Source organism: Maniola jurtina, chromosome 22 (assembly GCF_905333055.1).
Source record: "Maniola jurtina chromosome 22, ilManJurt1.1, whole genome shotgun sequence".
NCBI classification, from domain to species: domain Eukaryota; kingdom Metazoa; phylum Arthropoda; class Insecta; order Lepidoptera; family Nymphalidae; genus Maniola; species Maniola jurtina.
Window position 1 is genome coordinate 1,112,926 of NC_060050.1, and position 13,929 is coordinate 1,126,854.

The 13,929-nt window shown below is 32.7% G+C and overlaps 1 long non-coding RNA gene across 1 annotated transcript; it reads right to left on the reverse strand.

The window, feature by feature from the left end:
* Window positions 1–27: 27 nt before the first annotated feature.
* LOC123876664 lies at window positions 28–13,514 on the reverse strand. The gene is made up of 3 exons (XR_006798392.1): window positions 13,501–13,514; window positions 6,281–6,282; window positions 28–345 (listed from the first exon to the last, which is right to left on the reverse strand). It is a non-coding gene; the product is annotated as an uncharacterized LOC123876664 (long non-coding RNA).
* Between the last annotated feature and the right edge of the window lie 415 nt (window positions 13,515–13,929).

Sequence of the window (13,929 nt, forward strand, 5' to 3'; positions counted from 1 at the left end):
AAGATTTAAAGAACATACGTCATCCTACATAAATAAAGCGTAGATATTTTAACACTATGGAAATTGCAATGAAATTACTTAGCGAAAATACTTATAGAATGGAATTTTGCACATAAACAATAAGAGACTAATCGATTTATCTAACGTCCACTTAGATTAGATACCTACCTAGTCAAAGAGCACGGCATTTTTTTGAGCAGCAATTAGGCTTAAGGATTTTTTTGTTTGTAAATTTTTCCCTCCAGTTTTAAAAACTGGATTTACATTATGAACAGGACAATACTCGCGTCCATCATGTATGCGTTTGAATGCTAAATATTAAAGAGTAGGTATAGTCCAGTGACCCTATTCAAATGAACTCAAAAAAATGGTAGGTACGTAACATAATATGATAACCCAAGTGTTAATGTAGTTATCAGAGATACCATGCCTAGCTTTTGAACAGAGTACCTTGCTACCCTAAATTGTTTAGACGAATAAGTATTGAAACGAGTTCATGTGGGACTTCAGCACAGGTTTTCTTAACATTTTATTTTAATTAAAAAATCAAATTATGAATAAAGAAAAGAATCACAAACCCACTAAGGTGGTTGATTAAACCCTGTACCTATTTAGCATTTATTCGCAAAAATCATGATCCTGTTCATAATTTCTATTTAAAGATACGATTGAGCGGATGTCTGCCCTTTTGAAGGAACCCTTTCGAGAATTTTCTCTCCAAAAAAAATGCTGTCAGAGGCGACTCCAAGTGAAACGTAATGTCCACGATGAGCAAGATATAAAGCTAATCTTCATTGTCGTTTAATCATCATTTAATTAGTTAAGTAACAAAACTGAGAGCTTGTGAATTTGATTGAAATTATACCGATCGAAATATTTAAATGTTTTGAAACATATTTCTTTAACATGTATCATAGTTTTATAACATTTTGATAAGTGCGGAGACCACTAAAAAGATACTTAGATACATTGTTTTATAACTAAAGTTGTATGAAGTGTTTCACAAGTAATTACTAAATATTTACGGATGATTCCAGAATTTACGGATGATTCCAGAATTTGCGGATGATTCTGAAATATTTACGGATGATTCTGAATATTTACGGATGATTCTGGAATTGATGCAGGAGGAATCTGGACATACCTTTATGTTGCTATTTTATTATTTCAGGCGATTTAAAATGTTATTTTTTTTTACAAAATCTAAAAATTCTGACATCGATTTTTAAACTATTATCACTTATAACAAAACTCTACCACCGCACAGGTTCAGAAAGACGATTTTTAACGAGTTTTGTAACTAGCAGATTTATCCATACTTTACCTACCTACTTTAGTATCGTCATAAAAAGTTTAATCAAATTCGTCACCTCTTGGAAGTTGGAACATAAAGAATGCATGCGCTTTGTATCTTGGCTTTTTGGATTCGAATCCAATGTAGGACCACGATTACATATCATTGTAACTTAGCTGTATTTAGCTGTATTAGTATAAAATATTATACTTACCTATATGTTTTATCAAAGCCCGTAGTGAATAAAATAAAATTTATTTTTCTTAAGCTCATTTAAACGGTAAACAAATCGCAAGTAACTAACAGAATAAAGCTTCGGCCACTCCTGCTCGTCATGAATACGTTTACTGATCGTTGGCGGTAAGAACGTCTTAAGCGCCTTGCATAGCATGTCGCTTAAGAGTTTTTGCGCAAAGCACTTTGTTTACAATTATTAAAGTCAGCTAAGAAAAATAGTTTATTTAAATAGTTTTATCAAAACCCGTAGTGAATAAAGTATCTAAGTAAGTACAATTATTTTAATATGATCGGTATTGTAGTGTTTATGAAACAATTTTTAGATCCCTTTAGTAGATAGATATTATGTTCAAGGCATATTGACGTAGAGTCGAAACACATTGACGCGTCTCTTTTTATTAATGTAAGTACCTAAACTAAACTGTATCACCCTTATACATACCTAACTTAGACCTAAAAGTGGAATGCATTTCTAGCATTCATGTTTCCTAAGATGTAGGCTGCATAATTTAAATACTTACCTACCATTAAAGCAAAAGTGAATTTGTATCTTCTAAGCAAGCTCCCATCTAATTAAAAACTAGAATAAAAGAAAAACTCAAAGAAAAAAAGAATATTTATATAAAACTATTCGTTACTTATGTTTATTTTATTGCAACTTCAATTTTTCATAAATGCTTTACAAGTTCGTCGGAGTTCTATAGACAAAATAGTGCTTGTTTCTTTAACTAGGTAGTGACTGGGTATGATATCGATCCTAGTGTCTACAATTTCTTTTATTGATATTACGCTAAACCACGGTTAACCCTTAGATTAAGAACTAAAATCGATTATTAACACAAAGATCAAATATTTTAGTGAGCGCGTTCTAAAAATATACGAATAGGTACAGTTGAGACAACTAGGCATAGTTGAGACTTGATTTAAAATAGCTAAGTATAACATACATAGGGGCATTTTAGAAAAGACGCGTTACTGCGCTTGGCCTCTACTCCAGCAATGTGTCTTGAGTCTAGTTCTAAGTTTCGTATAAATTTTAAATACATATCAAGCATCGAAGGTGCTGCATTCAACGCGTACATATCAAAATTATGTGATTATATAAATGTTAGAATCTAGATATATCTAATGTAAAATAGTTTCTACCTATTTACTTATAGTTTTAAATATATTGTAGTTAAGCGTAAGTCAATGATTGTAGTGAAGAAAATATTGTAACTATTGTAGGTACCTACTGCAATTACCTCTTAGGCAATGATATTATCTACAATGCCTCTTATGTACCTACTACATAATATACTACATAATGTACTAGTTTTTCGTCAGTTCTATTCGGGTTCCATGAGATACCTACAGCCTAATCGATTCTGCAAAAAATGAATAGCTAACTGTATTTTATATACCTATCTAGCTCTTAATAAATTATCACAATGTTTTTTTACAAGATTCGCTCTGTTCAGAATGTACGACAGAATTTTGTAACCTTTTTTTTCATTAGGTATGGTTTAAAGTTCGTAGTTATCATTGTGTCATTTAAGTAAGTACTTTTTATATTTTTCTAAATTTTACCGAATGCGAGCTACGGACACCACGAAGATTCCGTTATTTGATTATTTAAATAATTTATTAATAATAAATAAGTAAATGCGTCGATTAAAACAGATTTTTGCAACACGAAAATGAGAAGCGTATCTTTATCTATGGATTTTTATCAATGGTTATGTTCGTATTAAAAATTACAATACCCTCAATCGTATTAGGTCACAGAGTAGCGTATGCAATAATATAAGGGTAAATCAAAGAATTATTACTTCCTACGTCCATGGGATAAATTATATATTTTACTTGCGTCAGATCTTTATATTATATCCATAGATATTATATTCTAGCCTTAAGAATAATGATGTCTATATTATTACGAATCTTTAAAACTCTATTAGTTAATGTGTTTTGATCTAAGTATAATATTATGGCTTATCTGTTCTTCGGAGACAAATCAATAAATGAATCATCTTGAATTCGACTTTTATTGCAATCCTATACGTATCTACCTACTAACATGACAAGTCCACGGTAAACTTATCATGTATAGCCAGAATTAAAAAGGTAAACCTACCTAAAGTAGTGCCTGTGCCTAAAGTACGGTCTACATACGTACTTTAGGCACTTGAGTACCTAGGAATTCATACCTACTTTAGGTAGGTAGCTTTTCACTGAAATGCGCGACGCTTGCTGTTACTTCATAATATTGAAAACGCTAATATTAATAACGCTTCGGCAAACTGCACTTTTCCTTAGCACAGCTAAAATTTTCATGCAATTACTGCCAAAATCCTTAGCAAAAAACATACTTTCAATAAATTTTATTCTGAAAATTAATTTTTGTCGTGTCGGAAAGCTCCTTGGGAGTCCATTTCTTGTAAAAAAAAGTGAAGTGTCGATTAGGTACTACAAATAGAGTTACGAGGGCAGACGCAGCCCATATTATGACCTTATAACCGCGAACTGACGATTAAAATCATGATACCCACGAGTGAAATAATTAGCTCCATAAAGTCTAAAGCGCCGGGCAAATCGCGTCGCTTACGGGTTTCTCAAAGGTTTAATTTTTAGGTATATTTAATTTAATTTGTTTTTTTTAATCATCAAACTGAATCACTCAACTTATGAATTTATAATTTGTTTAGGTATGGTTTAGGTATATTAGCAAATTAAGGAAAACTAAAATCCGATTCCAAACTTGCGCCATTATGCGCCATCTATTTTTATTTTGACTGACAATTTTATTTGAAGAACTTAGCATATTCACTAAATGATTGGTTTGCGAAATAATACCGCGGTTTCAGGTAAGATGGTGCTACACGTCCAAAAAACTGAATCGGCCGTTGTACATTTTAAAAACTAACTTGTGCAGCTCTTCTCTATAGTCTATAGGTACCTACATAAATTATATCCAACCCACGAATTGGTTTTTAGATACCTACCTAGGTATTTAAAGTTCAGATTTTTAAGGTGAATTTTAAAAACCGTGTGTGGGTTCAATCCATGTTTACCCCATTTTGCTTCCATGAGCGCCTTCAAATTTTTTTTAAAACTTTATGAACTTTTCGGCATAACGGACAGACTGACAGATGGACAAGTGCAAATTCATCGAAGTAGACTGAAAGAGCTCGCCTTGCTCGGTGAGAATCATCCCAATTCCCAAAGTTTAGCTTGTTGTTTGTTCGTTTATGTTTTACTACCTACTGTAAGCTTGGCCCATATTAATTATCTATAAACGGGTAGAAGTTACTGATTAGATAGTTGGCGCCACTCAAATCATAACAAATCATAACATCATATTAGAAGGCGTCATTGATTGGCTGAAGTTGTTCAACATCTGATCGATAAACGTACTGTATATAAAATTCTTATAGTTTCTAGTTGATGAATTGTAGCATAATAAAGGATAATATTTGTAATCAATATATAAGATGAAAACATCTTTATTACTTAGATACGAGCTTGATGATTTGTATATTAGTCACTAAGTTTATTCATTGTACAATTTGGATTGGCGGATAACGATAAGATAAAAAGGGGAGTGGCTAATAAACGTGGAGAGGTTACCTGTAAGAGTGGTTTTAAAACGACGACATTCGAAAATATACTAACGTAAGAGGAACAACATTTATTTGACACAAATTTAAAAGTTAATAAATTTAAATATGAAATAAAAGTGTAATAATTTATCATAAAGATTGTGTTTGTGATTTCGTCAGACCTTACCCAAAAGGTCAGAAGAGGGACATCAAGAAAATATAATATTTTCTTGTCACGCTCACGACTCAGAGAAACAAGTGGAAATATACAGAGGAACGAGAAAGAAGTGGAGGTCTAGTAGACCACAGACATTTTGGAGCACAAGGCCAATATTTGGGCCTCAATATATCAAAGTACCTAGTCATGGCATCAAAGGATTTCTGGATAAACGGGTAGGATCTTTCCATGATTTTATTTTTATTGATACCTATTAATGGTAATTTTTTTTTTTTTTTTTTTTTATTTGTGTGGGTTTTCGTTTTGTTTGTTCTACATTTAGTTATCATTTTGTTAAAAAGCTTTGCTCCGAGTTGGAATGGAAATTATATAACGTTATGATACCTAGAATTACCCACATTTTTATAATTCATCTTGTATATTGGTTATACAAATGCGATCGACCTTCAAATTGTGGTTTAAATAACGTTGAGGTATTTAGAAGGCTTATTTTACAATGAAAAATGAAAAATGTTTATTTACAAAATACAGTCTTGTACAATTTTCCTGTGTCTGGTGGTACCCGCACTAGGTTATCCTGTATCGTGGGTACAATGGAATAGATAGTGAACATAGTGTTAAACAATATAAAAAGTGTGGTTTACTTAATGATGGGCGTTATTGTTACTTTTAAATAGTTTTCAGGATGTATCTACTATGTCCTGCCGGGGTTTTATTTCTCATTAAATGATTTCACAGGTGAATATCTCACGGAACGTGGTATTTCAATCTTCACACTTGTAATCGTGTGCCGAATTAGTTTGGTTAAGAGTTACGATAGTGGTTTTGTTTTACGGAAGGTGAATTTCTGGATTTAGGTTCAATCGTTTGCTGCATTCATTGTATAGATAGATGTTTTCCTTTTTCTAGCACACAGTGACGCGATATTATCACACAGCACTCATTGGGCATCTTGAATGTTGTTTTGTGAAATTATTATTTTTTGTAAACCGCTTTGGGATAAGGTAGAAAAAGTTACATGAAATAGCTTTTCGTTTTACGCCTGCCAGTGAAATAATCCGTCTCTACTTGTAATGGTTACTAAATGATTGGGGATATAAAATGTTAATTGATAAAAATGAAGGTGATCCGTTGTAATAAAGTAATAGTGACCAGGGTTAATAAATTGAGCATTTTGAGAAATATAAATCCTAAAATGGGTGTAAAAGTAGGTTTATCTTATCTGGTTATTCTTTAACTAAATTTAAAATTATGGTAGGTAGGTAGTCAGATAGTTTTAAATACGGGGTGCATAAATAAGTGTTTTTTTTTACAAAAGTGAGGAGAAATGTTTTCATTTATCTATTTTTACCACTTGAAACGCGTAATGTTTGAGTTTCAAACATAACTTTGTTGACAACAGCTCACCATGAACAACCCATGGCCGGCCCACTACTGAGCAACAAGTGTCTCCTCACAGAATGAGAAGGGTTTAGGCCGTAGTCTACCACGCTAGATAACAGCTAATTTACTTTTAATACTGGCACAATAATTTGAGTACTACGAGTAGTAGGTAGGTATAGTATATGAGCAGCGGAGTATTTTTTTTTACCTGTATTCACGCAATTAACTGTGTACTGCCGCATTTAAATGCAATATGATTTTGTTTTTATTGGATTAACATCGCTTGGCGGGTTAAATTCCTGGCAAATGTTCTATTAAAATTAGAGTAAGTTTTTTTTTAATGGTAATATACCTACAGTACTGCCCTTAGGGCAGGGCGCGATAATAAGTACCTACTACCAAAATACTATTTTCTTTGTTGTACGAAAGAAATTTTAGGCAAATATCTTTGCACTACGCTCGCGTTTGTGGCATAACATTATCCCAGAAATATATTTAAAAAAAAAAAATTCACGCTCGCTTGACTCGCTTCGCGATAGTTCAGTTTCGATATGCATTTAGTTAACAAAACTCTCAGGAAACCACGTTTGTTGTGCTCTCGAAATTGATCAGTCTGTTTGATAAAATCGAAATGCGGTGCCTTATACTCGTAAATTTCGCTTAGGAGCGCCGGTAGTATCTCATGATAATAATATGAATATTGATCATAATTTTTTTATTTTAGGCTGATTAAGCATTGAAGGTTTTTCGGCTGGTCTGGCATTTCGCCTGATTTTATGTTTTTGCTTATTTAGCGCGTTCAGGAAAGCTTTGACAACGTTTTATAACATGAGTATATATATTTTTTTGTTTTAGTTACCCAAACAGAAAAAAAAAAAGCATTAAAGATGTGGGACCGAGGGATAAATCTAGTGTGATTTTTGGTTGGATTATGAAGTTGTAGTTAGGGTATTTAAAATAGAAAGATTTCAATTGTAGGAAATGATGTAAAACATGTTGAGGATAAGTTGTGTAATAAAGTCGATAATTCACTTGTTAGATGTCACGCGATCTATTGCGAGGAGGAATCTTTTTCTTGTCTTTTTTTTTATAAATACGGTGTTCTAACGGGTTTTTATTTACGTCTCGGATTATTGAATACTTTCGGTGTTTGATTGGACGGTTAGAGGTTGCAAAAGCAATCGCCCTCTAATTAAATTGTTTATTTAGGCATTAGTTCAATTTGGATTAAATCTCGCGAAAAGCCACGGTGGCTGTCTCTCGCGCGTCTTGGAAAGACATTCCTAATGCCTGTTTTTCTGAGGGAGGGATGCATTATCAAGTGAGATGAGCTGCAATGTTTGCGGCTGATTATTTTGGAGGCACAGTGGTTTAAACTGGTTGGTTTGAAAATTTGCAATCGTGGCAAGTGGAGTAAAGTTTGACTAAACTATTTAATGAACTAAGTATATAATGGATTTGGTGAATGGTTATATTATATAACATTTTGATAAATGGATGAATTTGAAAAGTGTATGTATGTGGTTGATGCACATTTGTTTCATATTTTTACTTAAGTTATAAAGTATTACATTTGGTGAGTAGTTATTTATATTTGGTAGGGTAGGTTTGATAAACAGGTAGTTATCTTGATTAATAAATGAGTTATCATTTTATAAATGCGTACTTTAATGTTTGATGAACTGGTATACTTGATAAATGTGCATATTTTCATACTTCAAAGACAAGTTGTACCTATTAGTTTCTTCAAGCTTTTAGTTGCTGATAATTATATTAACATTCTTTAGAGCGCATGTCCTATGGACGAAATCGTTTATACATACTTTCACTGTTTGAAATGTTACAATCATAAAGATAGTTATGACTAGAGGGGGTCATAGCTTGTTGCCGCTCTTGTACATCCATGTGTCAACTAGGTATTGTTATCTCAGTATATTTCAGGGAACCTCCGTTCGGGTGAAAGCGATAGCTGTTGGATAAATGCTTGTTGGGTTATCAGAAGACCGTGTAGTCTTCGATGAGGTTACTTGTAAATATTATAGCGAAATAGTAAGTTTAAAAATAGAATGAGGCTAAACTAAAAAAATGAGACAAAGATAAAAATAATAACTTAAAGCATTGAAACAGCATAAAGTGAAATAGTAACTTACAAACTATACATACATATTTACGAATTATGTAGATAGATATAGTATTACTGGATTACGTATATCAAATAAGAATACTGTCAGCTCATGTTTTGTTTTCGGCGTGGTAATTTTACGCTTAAAACTCATAAGAGATATCATGAGGTTCGCTTTCTGTAAAAGTTATTAGCTTTAACAGTTAATTGATTTATTACATTATTTATTTATTATACACTCAACAAGTAAAAGTATTTTGTTTTGACAAAATCCAAAGAAGTACCTATTGGATTAATAAAGCAAGGTACGAAGCATTGGCTGGATTTTACAACATTTAAAGTTTCCTGTTCATTTTTATCATTGAGTTAATTTGAGGCGGAAGGATCCTCTTGAAAATTTTTAAGATTAAGTTATTAGTAAGAAAGTATATTTTGCTTAGGTTAGTTTAAAATGTACAGCCGGTAATTAAAAAAAAAATATATATACATTTAATTTTACATAATAGGTGAAGCTGGTTGATGCACCAAAAATCGAATTATCATAGGAATTTAATTAAGCTAACATTTTTATTTATTATCAACTTCAAATATACAGTACCTAGCAAACTGATTAGTTGGAATGCATGCAGTGATTGGAATATTTAAGTTCCGATAGAAGAATCTATATCGTGGCTTGTTCCTTTATGGACAAGAATATTTTTTTTTGACTCGTGGGACCACTTACACAAAATATCAACGTTCGGTTTGGAGGTCTTCCATGGCTATTCCTACAGTTCCATGACGTATTGAAGAGGTTAACACTTTGTCGCTCATCACATCAACCAGCACGGCATTTGGGTATGATGGATGGATGTAGATAGGTACACATTTGATGGGGGGGGGGGGGGGGGGTTTAGTGGTTTGTATCAATAGGAACCAGGGGTTGAATGAGGAAGGCTGAGGACAGTACGTGTGGTGCTTACTAGGGAAGGTTTATGTTCAACAGTGACCTTATGATGATGACGATGTAGATGACGATGATGATGATGATGGACGTACGAGGATGAATCTTTTACGAAACGAATAAAGGGAAATCGAACAGATGCGGGTCATTACGATTAACATATAAAATATTGTATAAGGTACCTACTTTCTTCTAATCTTTATGATCGATCAGCTTGTGATAGAGATCTTGATGTCATAGAGAATAGAGATGTATCGAACGGAATATTTATTTCATTTTTTTTCCTGCTATTATGTTGATATCGCTTTTCTCTATGAAAAGGAATTAATGATAAACTAATAGGTATCATTCGGCGGCGAGTCGCGACTGTGTCGTTCCCAGGGTCGAATTTGGTAGTTCTGCTTATGTTACTCGAAACGACAAAGTACGCCATATGGTGCATATTATGGCTAAAATAAAATATATAAGTATCATGTGAAATTATAAATCAAAGATTCTTTTTGCATGTAGATGTTATATGGTTAAGAGGCACAAGTGACGCAACTACTGTACCCTGGCGTTTGTTTAACATTGTCCATTAGTACTTCAGAATGTGGATTTTGCTAGAAAAAAAAACAATAGGTAATTGTAAGAAATATGGGAAGCGTAATCTGCATTAAAAGAAAAAGTTTGAATTGGAAGCAACCAGGCATAGGATTTTCATACATCCGTAATCACGTTCCTTTCAACTCTCTATCTATCACGGTTCACGATACGCCGTTCGCGGTTCGGGCCGTGACGCACGTGCAGACGGACAGACGGACGGAGAGCAGAGGTTTAGAAAATAGGGTCTCGTAGGCACCCTTCGAGGGGTACGGAACTGGAGAAAACTAAATTATAATAATGATAATAGGTTTTCTAGGTTACCAAGTAAAATTACTTCTCTTAGGTCGGATTGTATTATGATGGATGCTTATGAAACAAAATTAAATGAACGGTCTACTCAAAGTGTTTTATGTTTGCAGGATCCAAGGATGTTGGAAATGAACAAATGAGGGAAAGGAAGACCCAAAACTAGGTATGGGTCAGGGACACAAAGTCCCAAGGAAGGAAAGGATGGAAAAGCCCCGAGGTTACGGGCTATGGACAAAAAGTCCTATAGGAGGAAGGAGGTGGACCCTAGGATAAGGGTCATTAAAAATTTGGATCTGGAGGGAAAGGACCCTAGGATAGGGGTCATTAAAAATTTGGATCTGGAGGGAAATAAGGACAATCATATATGTATCCCGGTAGAAGAGAGACGCGCCAAGGCTCGGAATCCGCGATTTTCCAATAAGAAGGGAAGAAGAAAATATGTGCGTAAAACTATTGCGTTGAAAGTGTATGAAAATGTTTTGTGATTTAAATCGAGAACTGGCGGCGATTAACTTTAAGTTTAGAGAGTTTATTTTATCAAAAGGACAAGAAGTTCACTTACACATATTCATATTAAGAATCGCTCCCGATTCTAAATATAAATATAGAAGAAAACATAATCTTTAAAGGTATGGTGACTATACAATAATATAAAAAGTCAAAACACGTTATATTCGTTAACAAACTATACCTACATCTAGCTAAGATATCTATGGTGTTTGACACTATTTGATTAAACTTTGTAAAAGATTTTTCCTCCAGTATGAGTTTCGGCAAGTACATTATGTAGTAGAGCTAGGTAGTTTACATACCATAATTAGTCCTAGCTTTATGTAATTGTAGCATAATAGGTATGTTCGTTTTGTGTACCATATTTATGAGATTTAGCTTTAAAGTGATGCGTGTATGTACGGACTTTAATAGTATTTTCCTAACAAATAGACATATTTTGAATTTGTATAATTGACTTATATAATATACTTAGTTCATCAGTTTTCTTATATAATTCTTTAGTGGGAAGGAGAGTCTAGTTGGAACAGAACTTTTAACAATTTATTTTGAGATACTTGAAACCCTTTAAAGTAGTTTTTAGTAATTAGTTTTACATGCTCATCCCCAAATCTCTATTGAGTGTTCCTGTAAAATATTGGCTTGTGAGTTATAATTGATACTTCGGACTTTATGCATGTACCTACCTTCTTTGATTAAATGGAGGCCTCCTTAAGTTGCTACTGGTCTCGCAATTTTTGATATCTTTATGATTTTTGAAAAATTATTTATAAATTTAGAGTGTCTGCATCTTTTTATTTTAATATTAGCGGAAGAGAACAGAAAAATGAATTTTAGATTAAAGGCTAAATTTGAGTGCTACTGTAGACTGGCAGGTAAAGTTGCGAGGGTAAATAGTTTGGAATTGAATTGAGTTTATCTGCTATTTTCTAATTATATCGGATGGAAAGGGTTGCTGCGAGTGCTCTAAAATTAAGTTGCAATCATAATCAATACCAATGTATCAATAAAACTGTATATTCCTTCTAGTTAAGGTTAGCAAGAATATTAATTTAATTAATTACTATCTTAATTTTTTTTTTGTTTTGTTGAACTAAGTCTTTGTCATTTTGGTTGTGAAGTTTACATGTTACTTAAGTTTTAATTTTTTTTTTTTTTTTTTAAAAAGCGATGAGACTCGCTTAAAACAGGATGGCCGAGCTGTAAGCTTGGCCCATATTAATTATCTATAAACGGGTAGAAGTTACTGATTAGATAGTTGGCGCCACTCAAATCATAACAAATCATAACATCATATTAGAAGGCGTCATTGATTGGCTGAAGTTGTTCAACATCTGATCGATAAACGTACTGTATATAAAATTCTTATAGTTTCTAGTTGATGAATTGTAGCATAATAAAGGATAATATTTGTAATCAATATATAAGATGAAAACATCTTTATTACTTAGATGATTTGTTAAACGAGCTTGATGATTTGTATATTAGTCACTAAGTTTATTCATTGTACAATTTGGATTGGCGGATAACGATAAGATAAAAAGGGGAGTGGCTAATAAACGTGGAGAGGTTACCTGTAAGAGTGGTTTTAAAACGACGACATTCGAAAATATACTAACGTAAGAGGAACAACATTTATTTGACACAAATGTAAAAGTTAATAAATTTAAATATGAAATAAAAGTGTAATAATTTATCATAAAGATTGTGTTTGTGATTTCGTCAGACCTTACCCAAAACTACTCAACTGATTTCACAAAACCCTCGGTTTTCGAGACTAGGGCCGATTTTTCAATCGTCAAATAAGAAATAAATTTTGTTTAAATAAATAAGTTTTGACAGATTCCCCACAGATAGAGTGTCAAACCTTTTTATTCTTCAGATAAAAGTTATTTGACGATTGTAAAATCAGCCCTAAAGTTGATATTTTATAGAACGCACTATGATTTTGCTCAGACTTAAGTTTGAGTTAAAACGAGACAGATTTATGGCAGTGATCGCTGTCTCGTTTCAACTGAAATTCTGAGCAAAGTACGCTCTCTAGATCTCAACCTTAGATAAGGTAAGGTAGGTAGGTAAATTAATAAATTAAACCAAAATTGTAATATGACAAATTATGATTATATTTAAAAATTAACCTCAATTATTAATTATTATAAGTAATATTTACACAAACTATTCTTCACTTAATACAAATCAGACATACCTACTTCTTGTAACCACTAAATTATTTACATACAGATTAAAAATTCTGTAATCATTCTACGAACAAAAAATCGGTCAAGTGCGAGTCGGACTCGCACAAAGATTCCGTACCATCGTACAAGAAATAACTCTGTGAAAATTTCAACTCTCTACGTATTACGGTTCACGAGATGCAGCCCGCTGACAGACAGACGGATGGATGGACGGACAGCGGAGGCTTAGTAATAGGGTCACGTTGGCAGTCTTCGTATACGGAACCTTAAAATTAACGGCCGAATACAGAATATGTAATAATTTTATTTAAGACGGTCCCAAACCTGTAGTTACCATTTTTTTTTACAAAATACAAAATCAGACACACTGTCAGGTACAAGGGAAGTTTCTATTTTCGGCCATTCTTTTCTAAAACTTAATAATAAGTAATAAAAAAATCAACATTGTTTTTAAATTTTAAAACTTTTTCACAGATACCAATTCAAGATTTTAAAATACTGTTTTAATAGCATGGAGTAAACTAATAACTCCTCTTTAAAATAAAATAAAACACTAAGTTCCAAAATAAAGTGGTGTGAAAACTTTAAA